Below are 27,269 nucleotides of genomic sequence, written 5' to 3'. Positions count from 1 at the left end.
AAGTCATTACTCTCTGTTTACTATTCAAATCACATTTGTCTTTTCTTGGTTTGTTCTCATCCATATTCTCCTTGCAGAAATTGTCTTTTGCTTCATAGCCTCTTCTGTGTACAAGTTAATCAACAGAGGTCTTAACTGCAGCCCTACGTTACACACTTCTGTAAATTAATGTGTCTCTCTTGATCATCCTCTATTATTACTTCCACTTGGATTTGCAGTAGTTTTAGTTAACTTGTCCGTTGCTTTCCTGAAAGTATGATTTATAGGCCAAGAAAATTAGATTTCTACCCTCCAAATATTGGTGGAATTCTGGAAACTAAGGCCTCTGATACGAATTATCTCAGCTTGCACCGATTCTGAGTGCAACTTCAGTCGTGATAAAAAGAAAACTACAAAATTTTCCGAGTTTTCCTGTTTATTTTTCCCCAGTTTCTCCGAGACTAGGGGCCTTATAGAAATCGTCGAGATTACAAAAATGTAGGAATTAATTTCTTTGTCGGTTGCGTACCAAACATTTGCTGTTGAATTAAACTTTTCTATAGAAAAGCTACATCAGAAAAAGGTAATTTTTCACACTTTTCGAAAAACACTCGTTTCGTCGCTATAAAAGGTGGAGCACATGAGATTGGCCAATTTGACGCAACGTTTTTAGGAGAAAAATTGTAGAGCATCAAATTGTGAAATTTCAAAGAAGAAATCGAGTCCTACCCTTAAAATAAAACATAAAATCACAATGCACGACAAGGTCATGTCTGCCAACGCGAAAAGATATTTTGCAGAACCGCGTTCCAGATAAAGTCCAATGAAGAGCTTGAGCATTATTTTGAGTACGAGCTGGTTCCATATCCTATTTCTATGTTTAATGATGTAGGTATGTGGAAAACACAAAAAGCCGCGCTTAACATGTTGTTTGAAACCTTTTAAGACCGATTTTACTTCAAAAAGCAAAGGTCGTTGTAGATTACAATTTCTGTTACATAGAGTGGCATGGGAGCCAAAAGAACTATTAATATTTTCTTCCACAATTAAGAGGGGTAGTCCTATGAAAACGAGGCACTACTTAACTAAGTGAACTGTTTATTATTTCAAAAGTTATCGCCATAACTGTTAATAAATTTCTTCTACTGTCAGATAAGCCGGTTAACGCCTTGACGGAAAATGGTTGCGGTTGTCTGCAGAACCATGATCGCACCTAGGCGTGCAACTATTCGTCCGAAGCAAACAGACGGCCACGAATGTCCTTCTTCAGACCTCCAAAAGTATGGAAATCGAATGGGGAGAGATAGGGACTGTATGGAGGATGTGTAAGGGCTTCCCAACGAAACTTCTGAAGCGTAGTAGAAATATCTCGGCAACATGTGGGCGGGGATTATCCTGCAATAAATGATGCCGTACGTTAACATTCCTGAGTGTTTGGACATGATCGCACGGTTAAAATTTTTGTACAATGTCCACATTCTATTATGCTTCAACTGTGGCTTCAAGAGGACTTCATGTATTTCTCGGTGCTGGGGCGCACAGCTTGGGGTTTTTCTCATGGACATGAATCCATGTGCTTCTGTTGTTGCCTCTGACGCCTGCTCTCTGGCTCGAAATAATGACACCATGTTTCATATCCCGATGACAACAAATGGCAGACATATGATAGTCTTCGCCGTGATACCATTCCAGGTGCTGCAACGAGGTCGACATTCCGTTTAGCTTCCACTCCTCTGTCAGGCTGTGGGGAACCCACTGCGCACAAATTTTCTGGAACATCAGATACTCCAATTGTAAAATGTAAACTTTCATCGCCGGAAATGTCACCATTAATAACATATTGCGGGCTATTACACCGTGGTCCAACGGATTTCATATTAAAACCCTACGTTTTGTCTCGACCTGTGCAAGATATTTTCAAGAAGGATCGTAGCTTCTTTGAGTGTCCTACTCACTCCCTGAATCACTACTGACATAGTACGTGGTGCATTCAAGTTCTAAGGCCTCCGATTTTTTTTTCTAATTAACTACTCACCCGAAATCGATGAAACTGGCGTTACTTCTCGACGTAATCGCCCTGCAGACGAACACATTTTTCACAACGCTGACGCCATGATTCCATGGCAGAGGCGAAGGCTTCTTTAGGAGTCTGTTTTGACCACTGGAAAATCGCTGAGGCAATAGCAGCACGGCTGGTGAATGTGTGGCCACGGAGAGTGTCTTTCATTGTTGGAAAAAGCCAAAAGCCACTAGGAGCCAGGTCAGGTGTGTAGGGAGCATGAGAAATCACCTTAAAGTTGTCATCACGAAGAAACTGTTGCGTAACGTTAGCTCGATGTGCGGGTGCGTTGTCTTGGTGAAACAGCACACGCGCAGCCTTTCCAGGACGTTTTTGTTGCAGTGCAGGAAGGAATTTGTTCTTCAAAACATTTTAATAGGATGCACCTGTTACTGTAGTGCCCTTTGGAACGCAATGGGTAAGGATTACGCCCTGGCTGTCCCAGAACATGGACACCATCATTTTTTCAGCACTGGCGGTTACCCGAAATTTTTTTGGTGGCGGTGAATCTGTGTGCTTCCATTGAACTGACTGGCGCTTTGTTTCTGGATTGAAAAATGGCATCCACATCTCATCCATTGCCACAACCGACGAAAAGAAAGTCCCATTCATGCTGTCGTTGTGCGTCAACATTGCATGGCAACATGCCACATGGGCTGCCATGTGGTCGTTCGTCAGCATTCGTGGCACCCACCTGGGTGACACTTTTCGCATTTTCAGGTCGTCATGCAGGATTGTGTGCACAGAACCCACAGAAATGCCAACTCTGGAGGCGACCTGTTCAACAGTCATTCGGCGATCCCCCAAAACAATTCTCTCCACTTTCTCGATCATGTCGTCAGACCAGCTTGTGCGAGCCCGAGGTTGTTTCGGTTTGTTGTCACACTATGTTCTGCCTTCATTAAACTGTCGCACCCACGAACGCACTTTCAACACATCCTTAACTCCGTCACCACGTGTCTCCTTCAACTGTCGATGAATTTCAGTTGGTTTCACACCACGCAAATTCAGAAAACGAATGATTGCACGCTGTTCAAGTAATGAAAACGTCGCCATTTTAAGTATTTAAAACAGTTCTCATTCTCGCCGCTGGCGGTAAAATTCCATCTGCCGTACGGTGCTTCCATCTCTGGGACGTATTGACAATGAACGCGGCCTCATTTTAAAAGAATGCGCATGTTTCTATCTCTTTCCAGTCCGGAGAAAAAAAATCGGAGGCCTTAGAACTTGAATGCACCTCGTAGATCAGTAGCGATCCAGGGTGCGAATCGGACACACAGTAGCTACGGTCCCCCTTGAAAACGCCTTCCGTAGATGGGGTCGAAACGTTGGGTTTTAATGTGAAATCCATTCGATCACGGCATAATAGCGCGGAATATTTTATTAAGTGTCATCAGATGCACTGTCATGATGGCGTAAGCGGTACCGTGCCCAACATGAAACGAATGTCTTCCACTGTCCGCGGTCTGTCATTACTGTTGGCAACATCCACAGCAGCAATGACACAAGGAATAATGACACGATGACCCTGTCCTGGCCGATTTCTCTCTTTCAGTGGCGTCCAACCTCCTCGAAATCGTTTACTCTAAGAAAACACATTCGCAGGTGATGTTTTGTGTTAGTCATACACAGCAGATATTCGGGCATGAAATTCACTTCCTGACACTCCCTCCGCAGTAAAAAAAAAAAAAACGCACTGAACCTCTCTGTTCAATTTTCTCGGCTTCCGAAACGATGTCGGATGCACACATGAATCACTGATCTCACGTCGAGCACGTCTAACAGATATATCGAACAGCAATGAACGTTCCTTCTTGATTCCCAATTGAGAGCACTTCTATACACACTCCTACATGAAGGACTTAGCCAGGCTTTTGTCAAAGGAGGATCCGATTTGTTAAAGAGGAACTTAAAAATGCTACTGTTTTTATTTACTCTCAGAACAAATTTATTTATTTTTTAGTTTCATGTGCATAATTTACTTTCGTGAGGCCTTCATATAAATAGAATTTGGTCTATAAACTTAAGAAGGAAAAACTTTTTTAAAATATGTATAACATATATTCTCAAGATAATATATATCTGTGTTTGGTATTATGATTCTTCACTCTATTGCAAAATGAATTAAAACTCTAATATAGCCTAATGTACTGCCTCTTTGCCAACTAACTACAGCTAATTCTTCTAATATAAGCTTCACTATCGCAGAACAGAAGATTCTTAACGTTGGGTTGGGTAACGTATAACGTTAAAGGGTTCAGACCTCTTTTGATAATAGCTATCTTTCTCCTACTACACTCTTGTATTTAAATTTCCGACTCACCTGAAACGAAGTCAGAATTTCGTCAATACATCAAAGCATCCCAAGTTCCTCAGTTCAGTCCCAAATTTTATTAAAGTATCTTTCATTTCACTGATGTCCTTCAATTTTATTAAATGATCAAGAACTACTTTTAAATTATTGCTTCTACAGTCAACTTCAAGCTATAGCAACAAAATTTATATATAAAACAAAACGGAATACACAAATAATATGAGCTACGCTTTTGGGATCTTTGCACTGATTCACGCATTGATTTCAGCTAGACTTCTAATGTATGCGACCTTACAAATGGGTTTGAATTTATCCACGATAATATGGTTATACAGTCTTTGATGCCAAGAAACTGCTTTGTGATGTACAATGTCACAGTTCCAGAAGTGATACAACTTTATGCATAGATACGTAGTACAATATGACGATCGCTAGCTTCCTTCCAATGTAAAGATTGTCGAACTACGTATATTGTCGAAATCTTACGCAAAACGACATTAAAATTCATTACTGTCTGACTGCGAAATAAATAACTGTTCCCCAGATCAAGACAAGTACTGCTACAAATGTAATGAAAAATTATTTTTTATATAATTGCTTGTACAACTTAAAAACATCACAGTCTGAAGATAATCACAGAACATCTGAAAACGCTTCGGTCATTATGGTGTTACAAGACAGTAAATAGATTATGCACAAAAGGCGTGGAAGGGGTGCGAGGACGGGGATTCAGGGCGCGAAAGGCTTGGACGAATTCAAGCAACACGCTGGAAAAATCTTTTAGAAACGAATATGCTATAGAATGTACTATCATCACATACGCCTTCCGCCCTCTACAAACCTCTCCCCTTCGTTCCGCATAGGAACTGCTTTTCGTAATTTAGTACCACTCGGGTGACCAGATTGGGTAATATTGTACCATTTGGCCTACTAATGAAAGAATCTTGAGCATTTTTTTTTTTTTTTGAAAGAAATGCAGTAATCGCCTTTTGGGAGATATTTTTGTTGATCACTACGATTTTTGGGCAACGCAGGCAAATTCAAGTGTATTTTAATACACTGATTTTAATTTAATGATATTTGTAGTTATGTTTCCAACTCTGCTGCCTCGTGTAATACTGAAGTATTGCGACAGCGCTAGGAATAGCGATAATTTAGATCTATCGATGGGCTTTTTGATGGTCGAGAGTGTGTCTCCCTTTTTCGTCGTATGACTGAAACGCAAAATATTTTTCAGTTTCACTATAGGGCAATTAGGTCGTCTTTAGACATGTCCTTGCCTACCTGCATGACCAACTTTTGCGCCATGCTCGTCATGTAGTCTGTTTCGTTTTCATTTGACTGCCATTTATACAAAGTGTTAGGCTGGTGCATAAGTTCGTAGCGTGTTTCCATACATTTAATAAGCACAACAGATACACTTAACAGAGACGTTAGTCGTCAGTAATACTTTCTCCTGTAGTATTTATAACATTCTGGGCTAATTTTCCGATTCAATCACTATAGAAATCACATGCACATATGGCCACCTGCTGAATTTTTTGATTTTGGCTTCCAGCATGCGGTATCCATTCACCCGATTTTTGAACCTTCCCCACTGCATGGAAATATCGCACGGTAATGGAATGATGACAGTTCATCACATTTGTCGGTCCTCCAGTACATTGACGTAGATCATTGTGGATTAATGCGTTTAAACGATGTTCATCAAACTGTGAAGGTCTTCCTAAACGTGGAGATTGACTAATGTCAAAGTAGTCCCCCTTAAACGAGAAAACCATTTTCTTGCCGTGCTCTGTCCAGTGGCATTATCCCCCTACTTGGAGAAAATGTTTCTGGTTGCCTCCGATGCTGTCACCCCTCTCTTGAACTCAAACTAAAATATCACCAGTGAACTACAAAAACAAAGACAATAGATAAATTAACCTACAGCAACCGGAATATCAGAATGCAAGAAAACGTCGCTACCAAAGCAAGCACCATCCTAATATGTAGATTACATCAAGGTTGGCATGGCAGAGAAGTCACGATTGTGTTTGATGAACTGCCTGATGTGACAAGTGACAGAAGTGTGAAATTAACTGAGCGGTCACGCAGAGCCACCAACTGTCACCATTAATGAAACAACGTAAGGAACCATGGCAAAAGATTTGTTTCTGGCTAACGAACAAAATAAACAGCGCCTCATTTCTTTGCTGATTGCACAGCTTGAGGGTAAGTAAATCGTTACCAAGCAAGCCGCTGACGACCGAACTGTAATTGCAGGTACTGCTGTTGACATTACTGCCCGCTCTTCTGTTGTCGTTGAGGAAAATGTCGGCCTTCTTGTGATCCTGACCGCTTCAGCCCGATTGTGCCTCAAGATTTTTCTACTGAAACCGGGTAAAGATAGACAAGGCCACTTATTCTACACATCCCTAAATTTCAAGTTGTCCCAAGTATTGAAAGGCGACATTCTTTTCTTGCATGCCTTCAGTGTCTGCGACACGACAACGTAGCTTTCCGGCAACGGAAATATGAAACTCGGCAAGGAACTGGAGTGAATAACAGCCTACAGAAAGCAGCAGAGATGTTCAGTAATTCCAGTGCTACTGCTGATTAGACTGATGGGGCTGAACACAAGGTCATAGTAACAGTGTACTTCGAAGATAAAACAAAGCATGTGCTTCGGTGTAAAATCTTTGAAAAATGTATTTCGAAGACATCATTCAACCTCGTATCTTTGTCTACTGAAGCAGCTGTCGACAGCATTCCAGGAGGACACATTTGCAGGGGAAAGCTAGGAAAAACAAACTAGATCCTCTGCAGTGAGCCCGGAAGTCTTCAGAATTCGACCTCTTGCCAGTTCCCACTATTAAAGAAAAAGCGCATGCGGAACTTTTGAAAACCATTTAGGGCACAGGGTGCCATGGAAATTGAAGCAACAGAATACTGTCATCCGTATTACTGACACTGATGACTGTGACATGGATAATTACATTCTGGAAGAAGAAAGAAGATATCCCGCCGTGGATATGAAATACGAATAAGGAAGAAATGGAAGATTTAAGGTTAATGATATTTTGTCTCTCATCCTCCACGCGTGTAGAGAAATAATACTGTAAAATTAAGAAACCCAGATTATACATAGCAAAACACTAATCTTTTACTCTAAATGAAGAGACTTTTTACAACATTACTTTAACGCAATTTTATGTAATCATATCTACATTAATTGATTGTTTACTGCGTTAAATTTCTTTTTTCCTAATACAACAAGAACAAAACTAACTTATTTGTTCTCAGTAATATCCTTTTAAACAACTTTTTTGTTCTCCTTTCAAACAACTTTTTTGTTCTTTACATAACGTTATTCTACTAATTTCACAGTTTTCAGACTATTATCTCGACAACAATGAAATTATGGATTGCGTACCAGTAACAAAATTAAAAATGTGAAAACAGGAAAAAATCATTCAATGTGAAGCAGAAAGTTGAAGTTAGTCTTTAATCAGTGATTTACATATAATTGAATAATGGCGGTATTTACTTTCCAGATATGCTTCTTTGTAACGTTCTGGGAATATTTGAAAACACAATTTGATGCTCTTTATCTGTTCTCCTATAAAATTGGCCAATTCACAGAAGCTGCGCGTTTTATATCGACGAAACGAGTGTATCTCGAAAAGTGTGAGTAGTTTTTCTACAGGAAAATTTAATTAAGCAGCACACTTTTGGTACGCAGAAGATACAGAATGTAATGCTATAGATTTTTGGTAACTTGCTCTTTTTCGACAAAAGCCTTGGCTTATGAGTAATTTGAAAAAAAATAAATCCGAAATTTTGGTGGTTTTCTTTTCACCATGGCTGAAGATCCATACAAAAATAGGGGAAAATGCAGTTTATTGACATCAGACGCCTACGGGAGTGATAAAAACGGTTTCCAGAATTCACCTAATTTTCGGAAGGCAATCCCTTTTTTGAAGCTAATCTTAGTGGCCTATTCTTTACATGAAGTAATTCACTAGGCGTCCGTAAAGAAGTTTAGAAGTTCGTTGGTGGATTTCGAATGAAGAGTCATAAACATAATTAGAAAAAAAATCCGTCTCAACACCGTCCACCATCGTAATATAATCGGAATATCTAAAACCAGATTTTATGTTGTTTTCTAAGTCTCGGCAACGTGATACTTAGGTCAGAAAGATAGAGATCGTATGTGTTATAAGGGAGAGGAATATCTGTGAATTGAGGCACTTTTTTGCATTGCTTATTTTAATAGTTAAAATTTTTTTTACAAGGAACAAATTATTAAATATCGAGCAGGTGATCTGAAATTGATTTTCCTGACTGTATTCGTATGAAAGACTTGTGGGAAGCTTTCATTTAAATAATTATGATATTAAAAATGCATGTTGAGATCCTGATTAGCCTAATTCAGACAAGATTACAAAACTTGATAGATATAGTGTTGATTCAATATCATATTCACGATAGTCTGATATGTTCATCAAAGATATTTTAATTAGAGTAACTGGGAAACTCCAAAATTACGGAAAATTTGAGGTGTACAATTCGCAGCTATTCGATCAAGTTTCGATTAGCAACAGTGTATAAACATATTTCAAATTTCATCACTTTCTGTAGGCCTACCAACATGCTTTAATTACAAAGATGAAAAAATGCATTTAGTCAGGCGATAACTTCAAAGGCAGACAACGTATTATTGAGTCAGATAGACAAAATAAGATGGTAAGAAATACAGAAAATACTTATATAATCAAATGAAGAGATTAAGTAACTTCAACAATCAATCACTCTGAAGAATAACAACGTTGTTCAGTTTTGAGGATTGCCGCAAAAAATACAACGGCATTAAAAATATCATTATTTGCAATGTATGAATTTTTCTACATTAAGTAAAATGACTGAAATAGGTGTAGGTAAGCCAAATTTTAGTTGCCTGAAGGCCTTTGTCCTGTAAGGAATGACACGAGATGTGTACCTTAATTTGTATATTCGCGATTCAAAAATAAATAAATTGTTATACTTTGTTTAAAATATTTTCGTGATTGACGTTTCAGCTATCCGAGAGGGTGAGGTCAACCACCAGCAGATCGTAGTTGTCTCCCGAGCGCCAGGTGTTCGCTGTGTTGGCACTTACGTTTTGCAAGTATGTGTATAGTTTCTGCAGGAAAGAAGAAATCTATAAATCAACCACGTACAGCTGATATAATAATAACAAGATTCCACCGAAAAGGTAAGAAAATTTTATATTTTATTTAAACTTCAAAGGAATATTTTGTGGCGTCAGCTCTCTAGATTGTTCGCAAGTAGAAACTGGATTTCCTGTCGACGTCTTTACACTGTCACAGCTTGATTTTCGCATCGTGGAATGTTGTTTGATACAGTTTCTCTCAAAGTGACTTTGCTGCGCTACCACATAATGTAAATGGCCTGGATCCGTATTCTGGAGTAACGGTGTTCTGAACCCTGTCTGGCTGTTCGGATTTAAATCTTACATAACCCCTCTAAACTGTTAAAGCCGAATCCCGGGATGGTTCATTTGAGAAAAATACAGTCGAGTTCATCCCCCGGCCTGGTCCATTCCGAACTTACGCACCGTCTCTGATCTCAGCTCTGTCGACGGGAGGAATCTCGTCTGCAGTGTTTAGGGATGCGGCTTAAGGTCTAGTGGCAAACCCGCCAGGGTTTAAAAACTTTGGCATTAACGGCGTATGATTCGCTTATCAAGCGACCATGAAAAAGTGGAGCTGTGGAGTGCCCAGTGCAGTGACAGCAGCTGGTTTGCTACATATTGTATCTGACTCACTTCTGCTAAACGTTCAAGGTTAAAGGCCCACCTGAAAGGCTGCAGAATCGCCCTGGTGCCATTAGTTGGGAGCTGTTTAAAAACCATGTGTCAAATTACCGCACGCTTTGTTGCGGTCTGTGTTACTCTGCTCAGAAAATAATGCAAAGTCCTGCTCCTTGATGGCTGTCGAAAGTGTGTGTGTGTGTGTGTGTGTGTGTGTGTGTGTGTGCGTAGGGAAATATACAAATAACACTTAAATGTACAGGAAAATGTACCGAAAAGTAGTCTACAGCTGTGAATTGTGAACGTCTCATTACATCACATGACACATTTTGGGACTTGTGGGACCATCTCCATATGTAGTTTGTGAAATTATAGTATTTTAATATGTTAATATAATATCACCATTAGTAATAAAGCAAGGCGGTATGTTTTCAGGTATCCTGTTGGGTTGATGACACCGTTTCTGTGCTTAACATTTCGACAACGGACGTAGTCGTCATCGTCAGCTGCTGCTGGCGCTGGACATCAACAACACTGTGTATTTCAGGCATCGCAGACTGTTAACACGTAGTACAGCGTGGTACCACTTCTCCCGGATCCCTTTGTAACTCTCTGAATGTCGTGTTTACAAGACCTTCAATATATGAGATTTGATGTTCGCCTGCTTAGTTGGGTGGTACAATGCTTGCCTCTCATGCAAGCGGGCCCGGGTTCGATTCGCGGCCGGGTTAGAGAATTTCTCCTCTCGCAGACTGGGTGTTGTGTTGTCCTCATCATCATTTCATCCTCTTCATCAGCAGGGAAGTCACCCAGTGTGGTGTCGACTGAAGTAAGACTTGCACTTGTCGGCCGAACTTCTCTGGATGGGGCCTCCCGGCCAACGATGCCATACGCTCATTTCATTTCATTATTATGATATATCCGAAGAACGTGGTTCTATTCCTGAAGTTGCCTGAGAGCCTGGTTATAGTTTTTGGTTCACTCTTTTTCTATTTCGTTTCGTATTTCTGATTCTCGTTTTCTTTCTTTGCTTTAAATTTAAACCAATTTTGTTTCAAAATCCAAATTCCGTTGCACTTCAGTTCATTGTGTCGTAGAATAAAATAAGTATAGCTTGTGGCAGAATGTTCGTTTCGTGTGCATGTCTTGCATGTCTTGTATATTCATTGTTATAGAAATAGAAAATTAGGTAAACATTTGTTTGGTGTTCTGGCGAAAGACCGTAAGAAACGTGGCAAAAAGTTTGATTTCTGAAATTAATAACATCCTTTGTATTTGTTTGACGCATTTTTGTACTTTTTCCAAATTGTTATGCCTTACTTTGATCTATATCGATGATGTCAATAGACGTTTGTCATTAGTTTTGCTAAATAGCACCAAACAGTTGGTAAGTACTAAACTCAAAATTTATAGACAGACACACGTACAGCCGTTGCGTGAATTGCTTTTACCACCAGACCTGGTCTTTTAAACTGTTTCAGTATGTAGAAATATCACGACTGGAAAGACGTGTTCACATTGTGAATTCCAAATCTGTTTATCAAGTCAGTCTGTCGACAGTTCCTTAAAATTTTATTCGAACAAAAACTCAAGACTAGATATCTGTAATGGGCGATATGGATTGCTCATGTACATCTGAAAATATTTTTGTAATTATTTAGTTTAATATATGTTAACGCGTTTCTTTTTAAGCCGTCATAAGAATCACATATAAAGAACGTCGATACACAGTATATTTTCTCTGCACTAGACCACGGAAGAGTTGTGCGTAAAAAAAGCGATCAAGACAGGAAGTTATATTAACCAGAAATTTAATGACTGCGGACTCGTGTAATAATTTCATTTCAGTTATTGGCTAAATCTCATGTAACGTGTATTGCCGAAAAGTAATATCATTTACCCTGTTTTTATGGGGTCTTCATGGACGCAAGAAAAATGGTTCAAATGGCTCTAGGCACTATGTGGTACTTAACATCTGAGGTCATGAATCCGCTAGACTTAGAACTACTGAAACCCAACTAAGCTAAGGACATCACACACATCCATGCCCGAGTTACGATTCGAATCTGCGACAGCACCAGCAGCGCGGTTCCGGACTGAAGCGCCCAGAACCTCTCGGCCACAACGGCCGGCATGAACGACAGCAGAGTGTGGGGTGTTGATGAGAAGTGACAGAACATCTGTTGATGAGAAGTGACGAAACATCCACTACTGTTTGTAAAAAGTAAGAAGACATCTAGAACAGCGGAATCATAGTAAGTGATTTAAATGGCATAGAGGTGGCGTGCACGTAGATCCAAAAGCCCCCTCTTCTGTGTAACCGGACAGGTCAGTGTTATGTTACGCCCAGTGAATGCGGAGCGGTCGTACGAAGTGGAATTTTGTAGCCAAGCGCCACTACGCCTCGCCGATATAGCAGGCTGGAATATCGGCAAGTGAGTGCGTACGAACGGGGCTGAATGATTGGTCTGCGGCAGGTTGGTCTGTCGTTCCGTGACGTTACGGCTCGTACAGGACGCGCTACTTGGACAGTGAGACGTATGTGGACCCAGTGGAGAGAAAAGTGTCGTACACAGTGCAGCTAGTGTGTAATAGTACAAGAGATTCCGGATTTATTGGTTATTTTTCTTTGACGCTGTTAAATGTAATGTGGATGTCGTGATGTCCCATACTCCTAGACAGAGCGTAGGGGACGATGTGGGAGACCCGCACCGCCGTGCTAGGCAAGGTCCTAGAGGAGGTGGTTTGCCATTACCTTCCTGCGACCGTAATGGGGATAAATGATGATGATGAAGACGACACAACAACACCCAGTCATCTCGAGGCAGGTGAAAATCCCTGACCCCGCCGAGAATCGAACCCGGGACCCCGTGCTCGGGAAGCGAGAACGCTACCGCGAGGCCACGAGTAGTAATCTGAAATACACGGCACTAAATCTACCGAGCTGTGCAACATTGCTCGTCTACACTCGGTGAAACTCGGCATCGGGGTCGTGAGCACCCCTTCACATGTGCAAGTTTTAAGGACCTCCTGCGCATGCGGATCTGATGTAACGTAATTACTTTACAGGCAAAATACAGCCGCGCTGAGTGGCCTCGTGGTTAGAGGCGCCATGTCACGGATCGCGCAACCTCTCTCGCCGGATAGTCGACTCCTCCCTCGGGCATGGGTGTATGTATTGTTCTTAGCATAAGTTAGTTTAAGTAGTGTGAAAGTCCAGGGACCGATGACCTCAGCAGTTTGGTCCCTTCGGAATTCACACACATTTGAACATTTACAAAATACACATGGATTTGATAAACGATGTGTACGGCACTGCTAGCCCTTACCATTCAACTATAAGTTTATGTCAGATCCACCAGCTGCTAGCACACTGTGGGAGACTTTTATCCACATTGGCTTGACATGAATCCCGCCTGGCGGTACCACACTCCTCACATATGCCAATTCACTCACTGCATAGTAAAATTAGATCCTCTATCAGCATCCATTATAGTTACAATGATAGAAAGACGTATTTTGTGGGATTCTGAATGAGGTATAGTATATTAAGTTTTGGATTTTATTGTACAGTAATCGATTTGAGACGCTGAGAACCATAAAGCACATCACGGTCGATGTGAGACTGCAATATTTATTGATGCTTTTGACAGCTGTTGATCTTATAATGGGTCAGGTTTATCTGTACTGTAGGCCCACATTGTACGTATATCTGAATGTTCACGAAATGCTGTGACACTGGTTTCGCTGATATTCACTTACATATGGGGCGGTGGGGATGGGTTTGAAGACGGTGTGCTTTTGATCCTTATGGCTCTCAGCACCACATTTGCATTCTAATCAAGTGACACTGTTGGCAGATAGTACTGTTTGAACGTAGTAATTTCTGCAAACGGCAGTTTGTGTTTGTAGCTGGTTGTTTACTGTGCAGGAATCGGATTTTCTGTGCAGTGTCAACATGAACTCCATTGAACTTGTATTAAGCGCTAACAGAAAAGAAAATTACCAGGAAACATTAGCTGCAAAGAAATTAGGGCCTCCTAGACGAGATATGTTGTCTGAGAAAGTGAGTACAAGCAAACATTCAACAAACAAGTGTATAACAAGCACAAGTTGTTGTGTGGGTGAAACATAAAAATGGCTTATTTTCAGCTCGGAAGTTAATTCGTTAACTAATACAAGAATTATGGATTTTGTAGATTTGTCCAAAAAAATAAAAAAGCACGAAGCCACCCTCTTACACAAAAATGCGAATCGGAGAGTAGCGAAAGCTTAAGCATTATTTCGTTCTTGCCATAAACTGTACTTAATTATGTACTAAACAACAAAATTCCTCAAAACAATTCTTCCTCTTTTCAGAAAAATTATGCATATTATTACTATTATTATTATTATTATTATTATTACTGACCGCAGCTGAATTTGTTGCTGGAAAAATTGGAAATTTACGAGGTGCATTCAAGTTCTAAGGCCTCCGATTTTTTTTCTCCGGACTGGAAAGAGATAGAAACATGCGCATTTTTTTAAAATGAGGCCGCGTTCATTGTCAATACGTCCCAGAGATGGAAGCACCGTACGGCAGATGGAATTTTACCACCAGCGGCGAGAATGAGAACTGTTTTAAATACTTAAAATGGCGACTTTTTCCTTACTTGAACAGCGTGAAATCATTCGTTTTCTGAATTTGCGTGGTGTGAAACCAATTGAAATTCATCGAAAGTTGAAGGAGACATGTGGTGATGGAGTTATGGATGTGTCGAAAGTGCGTTCGTGGGTGCGACAGTTTAATGAAGGCAGAACATAGTGTGACAACAAACCGAAACAACCTCGGGCTCGCACAAGCCGGTCTGACGACATGATCGAGAAAGTGGAGAGAATTGTTTTGGGGGATCGCCGAATGACTGTTGAACAGATCGCCTCCAGAGTTGGCATTTCTGTGGGTTCTGTGCACACAATTCTGCATGATGACCTGAAAATGCGAAAAGTGTCATCCAGGTGGGTGCCACGAATGCTGACGGACGACCACACGGCTGCCCGTGTGACATGTTGCCGAGCAATGTTGACGCGCAACGACAGCATGAATGGGACTTTCTTTTCGTCGGTTGTGACAATGGATGAGACGTGGATGCCATTTTTCAATCCAGAAACAAAGCGCCAGTCAGCTCAATGGAAGCACACAGATTCACCGCCATCAAAAAAATTTCGGGTAAACGCCAGTGCTGAAAAAATGATGGTGTCCATGTTATGGGACAGCGAGCACGTAATCCTTACCCATTGCGTTCCAAAGGGCACTACGATAACAGGTGCATCCTACGAAAATGTTTTGAAGAACAAATTCCTTCCTGCACTGCAACAAAAACGTCCGGGAATGGCTGCGGGAGTGCTGTTTCACCAAGACAACGCACCCGCACATCGAGCTAAAGTTACGCAACAGTTTCTTCGTGATAACTTTGAAGTGATTCCTCATGCTCCCTACTCACCTGACCTGGCTCCTAGTGACTTTTGGCTTTTTCCAACAATGAAAGACTCTCTCCGTGGCCGCACATTCACCAGCCGTGCTGCTATTGCCTCAGCGATTTTCCAGTGGTCAAAACAGACTAAAGAAGCTTTCGCCGCTGCCGTGGTATCATGGCGTCAGCGTTGTGAAAAACGTGTACGTCTGCAGGGCGATTAGGTCGAGAAGTAACGCCAGTTTCATTGATTTCGGGTGAGTAGTTAATTAGAAAAAAAATCGGAGGCCTTAGAACTTGAATGCACCTCGTATGGTAAGGTCTTATGGGACCAAACTGCTGAGGTCATCATTCCCTAAGCCTACACACTACTTAATCTAACTTAAACTAATTTACGATATGGACAACACACACACACCCATGCCCGACGGAGGACTCGAACCTCTGACGGGGGGAGCCGCACGGACCGTGACAAGGCGCTCTAAACGCGCGGCTACCCCGAGCGGCTGCTTAAGTTGTATAAATATGTTAATAAGCATAACTGTTATAAAGCAGATGCTATTAATTTCGTCCTCTGATATTTATCTGTATTTAAAAATTTCTGGTGTGGGTTCCTGTAGTCATGTCCTAGTTCATGAACCACGGGCAACGTATGAGTGGCCAAGTAAGTGGTCCCGACAGTCGGGATACCAGTTACTTTGGAATAAGGCTGGGCATCTCGGACATATTCTGAGTCGTGGTCACCTTTGTGCTCATACGGCAAAGACTACCAAATCCACCGGTTAGTTCCTCAGCCGTTAGGGGTAAAACCCAATGGGACTCGGGGCAAGTAAGGCTAGCAAGCTGTTTCCCTGGTACTTTAAATATGATGCTGGCAACAATCAGAGCAAAATGCCTCGGACCTTTGGAGGTGACGGAGTCCCACCTCTAACTGACAAACCAGGGACTCCGAAGATACGACTTGGAAAACAAATGGTAATGAGATGGGGAGCTATTAATATCAATGGGGGCTACTCTGGGAAGAAGGTGGAGCTGGCAGAGGCTGCATGTAAGATGGGGCTGGACGTTTTAGCTGTTTGTGACATTCGGGTAAGGGGTAAGAAAGAAGAGGAAGTGGGAGAATACAAGGTCTACCTGTCAGGAGTCAAAGCAGGAATAGCACAATGGGTTGTAGGGCTTTACATCAGGAAAGAAATGGAACCCAGCGTAGCTGCAATAAGGTATGTAAACGAACGACTAATGTGGATAGATTTGACAGTGTCTAGCAAGAAAATTAGGATTGTGTCAGTATATTCGCATTGTGAAGGGACAGATCAAGATAAGATGGATAGTTTTTATGAGGCACTCAGTGATGTAGTTGTTAGAGTAAAGGACAAGGACAGTGTTCTGCTCATGGGTGATTTTAACGCCAGGATTGGAAATCGAACAGAACGGTATGAAAAGGTTATGGGTAAATTTGGAGAGGATATGGAGGCCAACAGGAACGGGAAACAACTCTTGGATTTCTGTGCCAGTATGGGCTTAGTAATCACAAACTCCTTTTTTAAACATAAGAACATTTACCAGTATACTTGGGAAGGCAGGGGAACCAGATCTGTCATTGACTATATAATAACAGATCAGGAATTCAGGAAGGCTGTGAGGGACACACGTGTATTCAGGGGATTCTTTGATGACACTGATCATTATTTAATCTGCAGTGAAATTGGGATTGTGAGGCCGAAAGTGCAGGAGGTCAGGTCCATATGTAGGAGGATAAGAGTGGAGAAACTTCAGGATAAGGAAATCAGGCACAAGTACATAACAGCGATCACAGAAAGGTACCAGTTAGTTGAATGTAGTCAATTACAGTCATTGGAAAAGGAATGGACAAGGTACAGGGACACAGTACTAGAAGTGGCTAAAGAATGTCTTGGAACAGTAGTGTGTAAAAGTAGGATGAAGCAAACAGCTTGGTGGAATGATACAGTCAAGGCAGCCTGTAAAAGGAAAAAGAAGGCGTATCAAAAATGGCTACATACCAGAACCCAGGCAGACAGAGAAAGTTATGTTGAAGAAAGAAACAAAGCTAAACAGATAATTGCAGCATCCAAGAAGAAATCGTGGGAAGACTTTGGAAACAGGTTGGAGACTATGGGTCAAGCTGCTGGAAAACCATTCTGGAGTGTAATTAGAAGTCTTCGAAAGGGAGGTAAGAAGGAAATGACAAGTATGTTGGACAGGTCAGGAAAACTGCTGGTGAATCCTGTGGATGCCTTGGGCAGATGGAGTGAATATTTTGAAGAGTTGCTCAATGTAGGTGAAAATGCGATCAGTAATGTTTCAGATTTCGAGGTAGAATGGGATAGGAATGATGATGGAAATAGGATCACATTTGAGGAAGTGGAAAAAATGGTCAATAGATTGCAGTGCAATAAAGCGGCTGGGGTGGATGAAATTAAGTCGGAACTCATCAAATACAGTGGAATGTCAGGTCTTAAATGGCTACACAGGATAATCGAAATGGCCTGGGAGTCGGGACAGGTTCCATCAGACTGGACAAAAGCAGTAATCACACCAATCTTTAAACATGGAAACAGAAAAGATTGTAACAACTACAGAGGTATCTCTTTAATCAGCGTTGTGGGTAAAATCTTCTCAGGTATTGTTGAAAGGAAAGTGCGAGTATTAGTTGAGGACCAATTGGATGAAAATCAGTGTGGGTTTAGGCCTGTTAGAGGTTGTCAGGACCAGATCTTTAGCTTACGGCAAATAATGGAGAAGTGTTATGAGTGGAACAGGGAATTGTATCTATGCTTTATAGATCTAGAAAAGGCATATGACCGGGTTCATAGGAGGAAGTTATTGTCTGTTCTACAAGATTATGGAATAGGAGGCAAACTTTTGCAAGCAATTAAAGGTCTTTACATGGATAGTCAGGCAGCAGTTAGAGTTGACGGTATATTGAGTTCATGGTTCAGAGTAGTTTCAGCGGTAAGACAAGGCTGCAACCTGTCTCCACTGTTGTTCATATTATTTATGGATCATATGTTGAAAACAAAAGACTGGCTGGGTGAGATTAAGATATGTGAACACAAAATAAGCAGTCTTGCATATGCGGATGACTTAGTTGTGATGGCAGATTCGATTGAAAGTTTGCAAAGTAATATTTCAGAGCTAGATCAGAAATGTAAGGACTACGGTATGAAGATTAGCATCTCCAAAACGAAAGTAATATTAGTGGGAAAGAAATATAAACGGATTGAGTGCCAAATAGGAGGAACAAAGTTAGAACAGGTGGACGGTTTCAAGTACTTAGGATGCATATTCTCACAGGATGGCAACATAGTGAAAGAACTGGAAGCGAGGTGTAGCAAAGCTAATGCAGTGAGCGCTCAGCTACGATCTACTCTCTTCTGCAAGAAGGAAGTCAGTACCAAGACTAAGTTATCTGTGCACCGTTCCATCTTTCGACCAACTTTGTTGTATGGGAGCGAAAGCTGGGTGGATTCAGGTTACCTTATCAACAAGGTTGAGGTTACGGATATGAAAGTAGCTAGGATGATTGCAGGTACTAGTAGATGGGAACAATGGCAGGAGGGTGTCCACAATGAGAAAATCAAAGAAAAACTGGGAATGAACACTATAGATGTAGCAGTCAGGGCGAACAGGCTTAGATGGTGGGGTCATGTTACACGCATGGGAGAAGCAAGGTTATCCAAGAGACTCATGGATTCAGCAGTAGAGGGTAGGAGGAGTCGGGGCAGACCGAGGAGAAGGTACCTGGATTCGGTTAAGAATGATTTTGAAGTAATAGGTTTAACATCAGAAGAGGCACCAATGTTAGCACTGAATAGGGGATCATGGAGGAACTGTATAAGGGGGGCTATGCTCCAGACTGAACGCTGAAAGGCATAATCAGTCTTAAATGATGATGATGATGATGAAAAATTTCTGAACACTCAGAATGTGTAGCTACGAGGGGGTGTTGACTGGTCGCACACAGCTCCGAAACGGTACTCGACGACACAAGATGACCACAGCGCGAGATGGCCGCCATCTTCCAGAATGAGATTTTCACTCTGCAGCGGAGTGTGCGCTGATATGAAAGTTCCTGGCAGATTAATACTGTGTGCCGGACCGAGACTCGAACTCGGGACCTTTGCCTTTCACGGGCAAGTGCTCTACCAGTAGCACTTGGTAGAGCACTTGCCCGCGAAACGCAAAGGTTCCGAGTTCGAGTCTCGGTCCGGCACACAGTATTAATCTGCCAGGAAGTTTCTACCACCATCTTGTTCGCTTGGCCTTAACGGACGGAATAGCGCCGTGTGCAGCGTTGACGCGACGTTGGAGCACCTCAACGGGTGTGGACATCTCTGTATCGATGGTTCGATGCTGTTTTCTGCGGGCAGGACTGGTGGCACGCGAACCACGCATCCACCAAGACCAAGGTCTGCAGTGGACACTTCGACGTCGATACTAGCATGTTGAGTACCAAAATATATTGTTTTCGGATGAGCCTCTTTCCAACTTGTCCTATAGTGATGGCTACATTCGCGTTTGACGGCGTCGTGGTAAACGCAATCGGGTAGACTATTAGTGAGCGGCATAGCGGACAAACGCCAAATAAGATGGTTTGGAGCGCTATTGTCTGTAACACGCTATCTCACCTCCTACGTCTTGACGGCAATCTGAGCAGCTACCGCTACATCAGGGAGGCTTTACAACCCGATGCACTGCCCATCCTGCAGACCGTTCCAAATCCACATTTCAGCAGGACAACCTCGCGTGTGGCGAGAAGTGTTCAACTGCTTGGTTCAAATGGCTCTGAGCACTATGGGACTTAACATCTCAGGTCATCAGTCCCCAAGAACAGAGAACTACTTAAACTTAGCTAACCAAAGGACATCACACTCATCCATGCCCGAGGCAGGATTCGAACCTGCGACCGTAGCAGTCGCGCGCTTCCGGACTGAAGCGCCTAGAACCGCTCGGCTATCGCGGCCGGTTGCGACCGTTTCATTGGCCTGCCCATTCTCCTGACATGGTGCCCACGGAACATGTCGGCAAGTTATTCGTTCAGGTCCTCGTGCAGCCAAGGTCGACCGTTTGTGGGCATGCTTACGAACCGCCTCGCACGGTATTCCTCGGCTGCACATTCAGATGATCTTTTATTCCATGACACGACACCTAGCAGTTCCAATTGCAGCTACTTTTCTGTAATGCTAACCGGGGAGCAAGGAAGGTGCCTTTTACTTACATGCTACATTTTACTTACATGCTACATAGAAGAAAGTAAAATGCCGGCGCTCCCCGGAAACGTTGCCCAATCGGACAACGGCCAAACCTTCCACCACCGGAAACCAATGCAATCAAAAGCCAAAAACAAAAACAGGTCCTCTTCAGGGCCAACCCTGACGATCGTCAGCCTGAACGCCGAGGGAATCATCAAGAATAATGGGGATGTAATATCACAACTATGCCAATCAGAAAAGTGGGACGTACTGTGCCTGCAGGAAACGCATAGACATGAAACAGCAAACAGACCCAATTTCAAAGGAATGCTCTTGGCAGTAGAAGCACCTCACAGAAGGTATGGGAGCGCAATATTTACCAGACCCGAGATGCTGCTCTCTTCCACGAGTAAGACAACCACCAACAACATTGAAGTGTTAGCCATAGAGAGTGGATCATTTACAATATGCTCCGTATATAAACCCACCGGCCAGAACTTACACATTTCAACACCAGAAAGCTTCAACAACCAAAGGACACACTTCGTTGTGGGCGACTTTAACAGCCACAGCACCACCTGTGGCTACGACGAGACAGACGCCAATGGTCAGCTGCTAGAACAATGGGCTGAGGCAAATAACCTCTCAGTTCTCCACGACCCCAAGCTCCCCTGCTCCTTCAACAGCAAAATTTGGAAGCGAGGTTACAATCCCGATATAAGCTTCGTCAGCCGGAGCATCTGCGACACCTGCTGCAAAAGAGTATATGATACAATCCCAAAGACACAACATCGACCTATTGGAATCCAAGTCTACTCAACAATCAAAGCAACCAAAATAAATTTCCGTAGGAGATTCAACTTTAAAAAGGCTAGGTTTTTTCAGAATATTCCCAAGCGCTGGATGAGGAATTAGCCAGTCTGACCCCAACACCAAATAATTATCTTATCTTTGTTGAGACTTTGCGAAAGGTTCCTAGACGCTATATTCCTAGAGGCTGCAGACAACACTATATCCCAGGGCTCTCAAATGCCTCAAAGGACATCCTGGAGAAGTATCAAGTATTGTTCGCGGAAGACCCATTCAGCGACGAAACAGCTTTAATGTCAGCCCTCAGCGAGGCACGCGAGAAGAAGTGGATAGCAACCCTTGAAAGAATGGATATTTCCCACAGTAGCAAAATAGCCTGGAACCTGGTTAAGAAACTGGATGGTGACCCAAGGCTAAGCAAGGCCCCGGCCAACGTAACTCCAAAACAGGTGGCCAACCAACTCCTTCTAAACGGCAAATTCAACTCCAAACGTCAGAAAACTAAAATCACACGCCTACTGCCAACGGAAAACACCAACTTCCAGAAACCATTTACCATGAGAGAGTTGAACAATGGCATAAATACCATGAAGAATGGGAAAGCCGCTTGGTTTGATGATATTTGCGTGGAACAGATTAAAAACTTCGGCCTTGGCGCCAGGGACTGGATCCTTGGACTTTTTAACTTGTGCCGTGAAACCTTTCAAATCCAAAAACTGTGGAGGAAGTCAAAAGTGGTGGCTCCCCTTAAACCGAGAGACTCCGAAAAGCTATCGACCCATAACCCTTCTCTGCCACCTGTTTAAGCTCTATGACAGATTGATCCTCAACAGATTAGAGAAGATCGTTGAGTCGAAGCTAATTCCACACCAAGCAGGTTTTAGACCTGGAAAGTCCTGTACCAGTCAAATTCTGGCACTGACGGAACATATCGAGGATGGGTTTGAGAATAAACTAATCACCAGGCTGGCACTAGTCGACCTAAGTTCCGCCTATGATACAGTAGATCACCGGATACTACTGCATAAAACCTACGAGACCTTGAAAGACTACCACCTAGTCAAGATAATCGAATCCCTGCTCCAAAATAGACAGTTCTTCGTAATGCTTGGGGGGAAAAAGAGTCGATGGTGGAATCAGAAAAATGGGGTCGCCCAAGGGAGCGTGTTGGCGCCAATCCTATTCAACATATATACAAATGAACAACTAACTCCAGACAAAACCAAAACTTTTGTATATGCAGACGACATGGCAATAACAGTTCAAGGCAACAGGTTTGAAGTCATCGAGGAAAAACTAGAAACCGCCCTTTCTACAATGTCAACCTACTACAAAAAGAATTCTCCAAAACCCAATCCCTCCAAAACTCAAGTGAGTGCATTACATCTGAACTCGAGGCAGGCAAAGTACAGGCTCAGTGTTACCTGGGATGGGACACTACCAGAACACACAGATACTCCTACGTACCTTGGCGTCGTGCTGGACAGAACATTCACATACAAATATCATTGCGAAAAAACACGCAAAAAAGTTGAAGCACGAAATTCCCTAATAAGAAAGCCGTCCAACGGCAAATGGGGTGCCAAACCTACCGTGGTCAGAACTGCAGCCCAAGCTTTGTGTTTCTCAACTGCCGAATACGCCTGCCCGGTATGGTGCAGATCCGCCCACGCAAAAAAGGTAGATATTAGCTTGAATGAAACATGCAGGATAGTGACAGGCTGCGTGAAACCAACCTCCATAGAAAATCTTCACAGGGCCGCAGGTTTCACAGACCCTGACTCACGTAGGAAAGCCCATGAACATACCGAGAAGCTAAAACAAACCTTTGATGCCCGTCACTCAATATTTGGCCTAGAGTGTGGCCCCAGCAGACTCAAATCCAGACGCCGTTTCTTAAGTTGCGCCTTAGATGAGCCCACCATCTACTATCCACTAAGAGAGGACCCACCAAGCGGCGTTTCTGGTGATTGGAAAACCTGGAGAATGCTTGAACGCATCAGAACTGGGGTGGCTCCTGTGAAATCTAATCTGATCAAATTGGGTTTGTTGGACGAAAATGACGACAAATGCGACTGCGGCACTCGACAGGACATGGAACATCTCCTACAATGCCCTGCCTGCCCGCACAGATGCACCCTCGACGATCTATGGCCGGCTAAAGAAGAAGCATTGAACATTGCCCAATACTAGGCAAACAAATTGTAGTTTCCGGACACGAAAAAGTAAAGTAAGTGTAATGCTAATCATCTGTGTGGTGTCATGTCACTAATTAGTGGAATACATTTCATTGTGATCTCTCGATCCATTTTTCCAAACAGTAGTGCAATTCGACCCTAGTAACAGGCTGTAAGATACGACTTTTCCACGTTATATGTTATGTGGGATAAGCGCAACGGGATTTTTAAATGTATATGAGCAGTTTACCTCCCTCATTAATAATCTAGTTCTAAGTTTTGATTCAAATAAGGTTTCATGGAACTCTTGACACTGATTCACTTGATAAACATGTTATTAAATTATAATTTATGTGTGTACTGTAGTGATGTCTTTGTATCTGAAGATGGTCTGAAACATCGAAACTGGCTGTGAAATCAAAGCTGCTTACCTAGCCGCTGTCGGTGTGCCCATAACTTTTGAGTTTCTTGCAGTTAATTATTCATAACTGTACAGATGTCCACACGCTCATAAATACGGTAGCGACTTGTGTAACGCTGGTTGCTGACATAACTTGGGCTCGTGGCAGGTGGTAGCTGATGCGTGCGGCACGCTAATGTACGTGGGCTGTTTTCTGAACGAGGTGGCGCGGCGCAGTAGCAAGAACTGGACTCTTCCTTTCAGAAGTCGGGTCGAGTAGCGACTCGGCTATCCTCATTCAGGTTTCGCACGGCGAGCTGACACAGCGCAAGTGAAAGATAGGGTGGTTTCGGACCTACGATCACGTCGTCAGTCCATAGCCATCTGTGGAACGCCTCACATCGACCTCATTGTCGGAGAGATCTTAACCCTTCGAACAAAATGAATAGCACAATTTCTAAACATTCGCGGTTTTCCTGAGAAAACTTCGAAATACATCTGACATCTAGTTTACCAAGCAATCTCAACAAGGCCCACATATCTTGGTGCTTATTCCGTGACGAGGTATTTGTTTTTCACTTTACGACTGCGAATGAAGACTTGAGATACTCTTATCGGCTGGCTAGCAGAAAATGTCGTTGCAATGTGGAGTACATTTGGATGTCACGCTTATCCTGTAACTTCATTCTGAACATAATAAAAGCAGTTTCAAACACGAAGAAATTGGGTGTAAAAATATAAGTGCAGGCTAAGCTAACTAAAATGATGGAAGATCAGTGACGGGCCTGCGCGTATCAGTGTGGGTAACCAGTCAACGACAGCAACATCAGTAAGGAGGAAGATGATATATAAACGACTGCCGTGGATCTCGTACAGCCTGCAGGTCGTATGCAAATTGCACTCAAATGGTCCAGTTGCGAATTTTGTAACGATTAACCTATAAGATAACATTGTTTTCCAGGATACATAACTAAGAATGGTGAAACTATACAGCATTTTTCTTGAAAATACAGTAGTCTCAGTACCTAGAATTCCAGCGCTGAAGTGGAAATCGCAAGTGACTGCCTAAGAGTGACCCAACTGAACCCAGAATAGCCTGCGTTCGGGCGATGCTGATAGTTTGAACTTCACAAAAGAACAGTCTGGCGTGCTTCTAGGTAGTGTGATAGGAGCCGAGGAGAATTAGCATTCAGTTTCCTGTCGACTTCCTATCGGCGATGAGACTATTCGGCAGGATTGTGAGATTGCTGGGGAACGTTGTCGGACTAGTACAGGGGGTGCATAAAAATATGGAAACACCGGAAACGCAACACATAACCATTCCTAATACGGCGTAGGAAACCAGTTGGTAAGCAAAACAGCTTCCAGTCGTCTCTGCATGGATACTCAGGTTCTGTATGGCTGTCAAGGGAAAACAGTGGCAAGTTCACGTAACGGTGACGGAGGCGGATCACGACCATGCACACTTCTCTCGAAAGCAGGCTACAAAGGCTCAGTAATGTTGAGATCTGGTGGGTGACTGTTGTGGCCAGTGGAGGTACAATTCATCTTTGTCCTCAGAAAACCTGTCCCGGAAAATGCGAGCTGTGTGAACAGTGGCCCTGTCATCTTGGAAGGAACGCGAAGGAACTTGTCCCCCCCCCCCCTCTTCTTGCAGTGGTGTACCGTAGGTCTCTAGAAGAGCGTAGCGTTCCAAAGGATTGGAAAAGGGCACACGTCATCCCTGTTTTCAAGACGGGACGTCGAACATATGTGTAGAGCTATAGACCTATATCTCTAACGTCGATCAGTTGTAGAATATTGGAACACGTGTTATGTTCGAGTATAATGACTTTTCTGGAGACTAGAAATCTACTCTGCAGGAATCAGCATGGATTTCGAAAAAGATCGTGTGAAACCCAGCTCGCGCTATTCGTCCACGAGATTCAGAGGGCCATAGACACGCGTTCCCAGGTAGATGCCGTGTTTCTTGACTTCCGCAAGGCGTTCGATACAGTTCCCCACAGTCGTTTAATGAACAAAGTAAGGGCATATGGACTATCAGACCAATTGTGTGATTGGATTGGAGAGTTCCTAGACAACAGAACGCAGCATGTCATTCTCAATGGAGAGAAGTCTTCCGAAGGAAGAGTGATTTCAGGTGTGCCGCAGGGGAGTGTCGTAGGACCGTTGCTATTCAGGATATACATAAATGACCTTATGGATAACATCGGAAGTTCACTGAGGCTTTTTGCTGATGATGCTGTAGTATATCGAGAGGTTGTAACAATGGAAACTTGTACTGAAATGCAGGAGGATCTACAACGAATTGACGCATGGTGCAGGGAGTGGCAATTGAATCTCAATGTAGACAAGTGTAATGTGCTGCGAATACATAGAAAGAAAGATCCTTTATCATTTAGCTACAATATAGTAGGTCAGCAACTGGAAGCAGTTAATTCCATAAATTATCTGGGAGTAGGCATTAGGAGTGATTTAAAATGGAATGATCATATAAAGTTGACCGTCGGTAAAGCAGATACCAGACTGAGATTCATTGGAAGAATCCTAAGGTAACGCAATCCGAAAACAAAGGAAGTACGTTACAGTACACTTGTTCGCCCAGTGCTTGAATACTGCTCACCAGGGTGGGATCCGTTCCAGATAGGGTTGATAGAAGAGATAGAGAAGATCCAACGGAGAGCAGCGCGCTTCGTTACAGGATCATTTAGTAATCGCGAAAGCGTTACGGAGATGATAGATAAACTCCAGTGGAAGACTCTGCAGGAGAGACGCTTAGTAGCTCGGTAGTTTAGAGATCATACTTTCACCGAGGAGTCAAGCAGTATATTGCTCCCTCCTACGTATATCTCGCTAAGAGACCATGAGGATAAAATCAGAGAGATTAGAGCCCACACAGAGGCATACCAACAATCTTTCTTTCCAGGAACAATAGGTGACTGGAATGGAAGGGAGAACCGATAGAGATACTCAAAGTACACTCCGCCACACACCGTCAGGTGGCTTGCGTAGTATGGATGTAGATGTAGATGCAGAACGCAGTATCAACATTGGAGAACAAATATTGTACCAA

Source organism: Schistocerca cancellata, chromosome 6 (genome assembly GCF_023864275.1).
Source record: "Schistocerca cancellata isolate TAMUIC-IGC-003103 chromosome 6, iqSchCanc2.1, whole genome shotgun sequence".
Taxonomy (NCBI): Eukaryota; Metazoa; Arthropoda; class Insecta; order Orthoptera; family Acrididae; genus Schistocerca; species Schistocerca cancellata.
The sequence above is the reverse complement of the archived record's forward strand: the minus strand, read 5'-3'. Positions refer to the sequence as shown.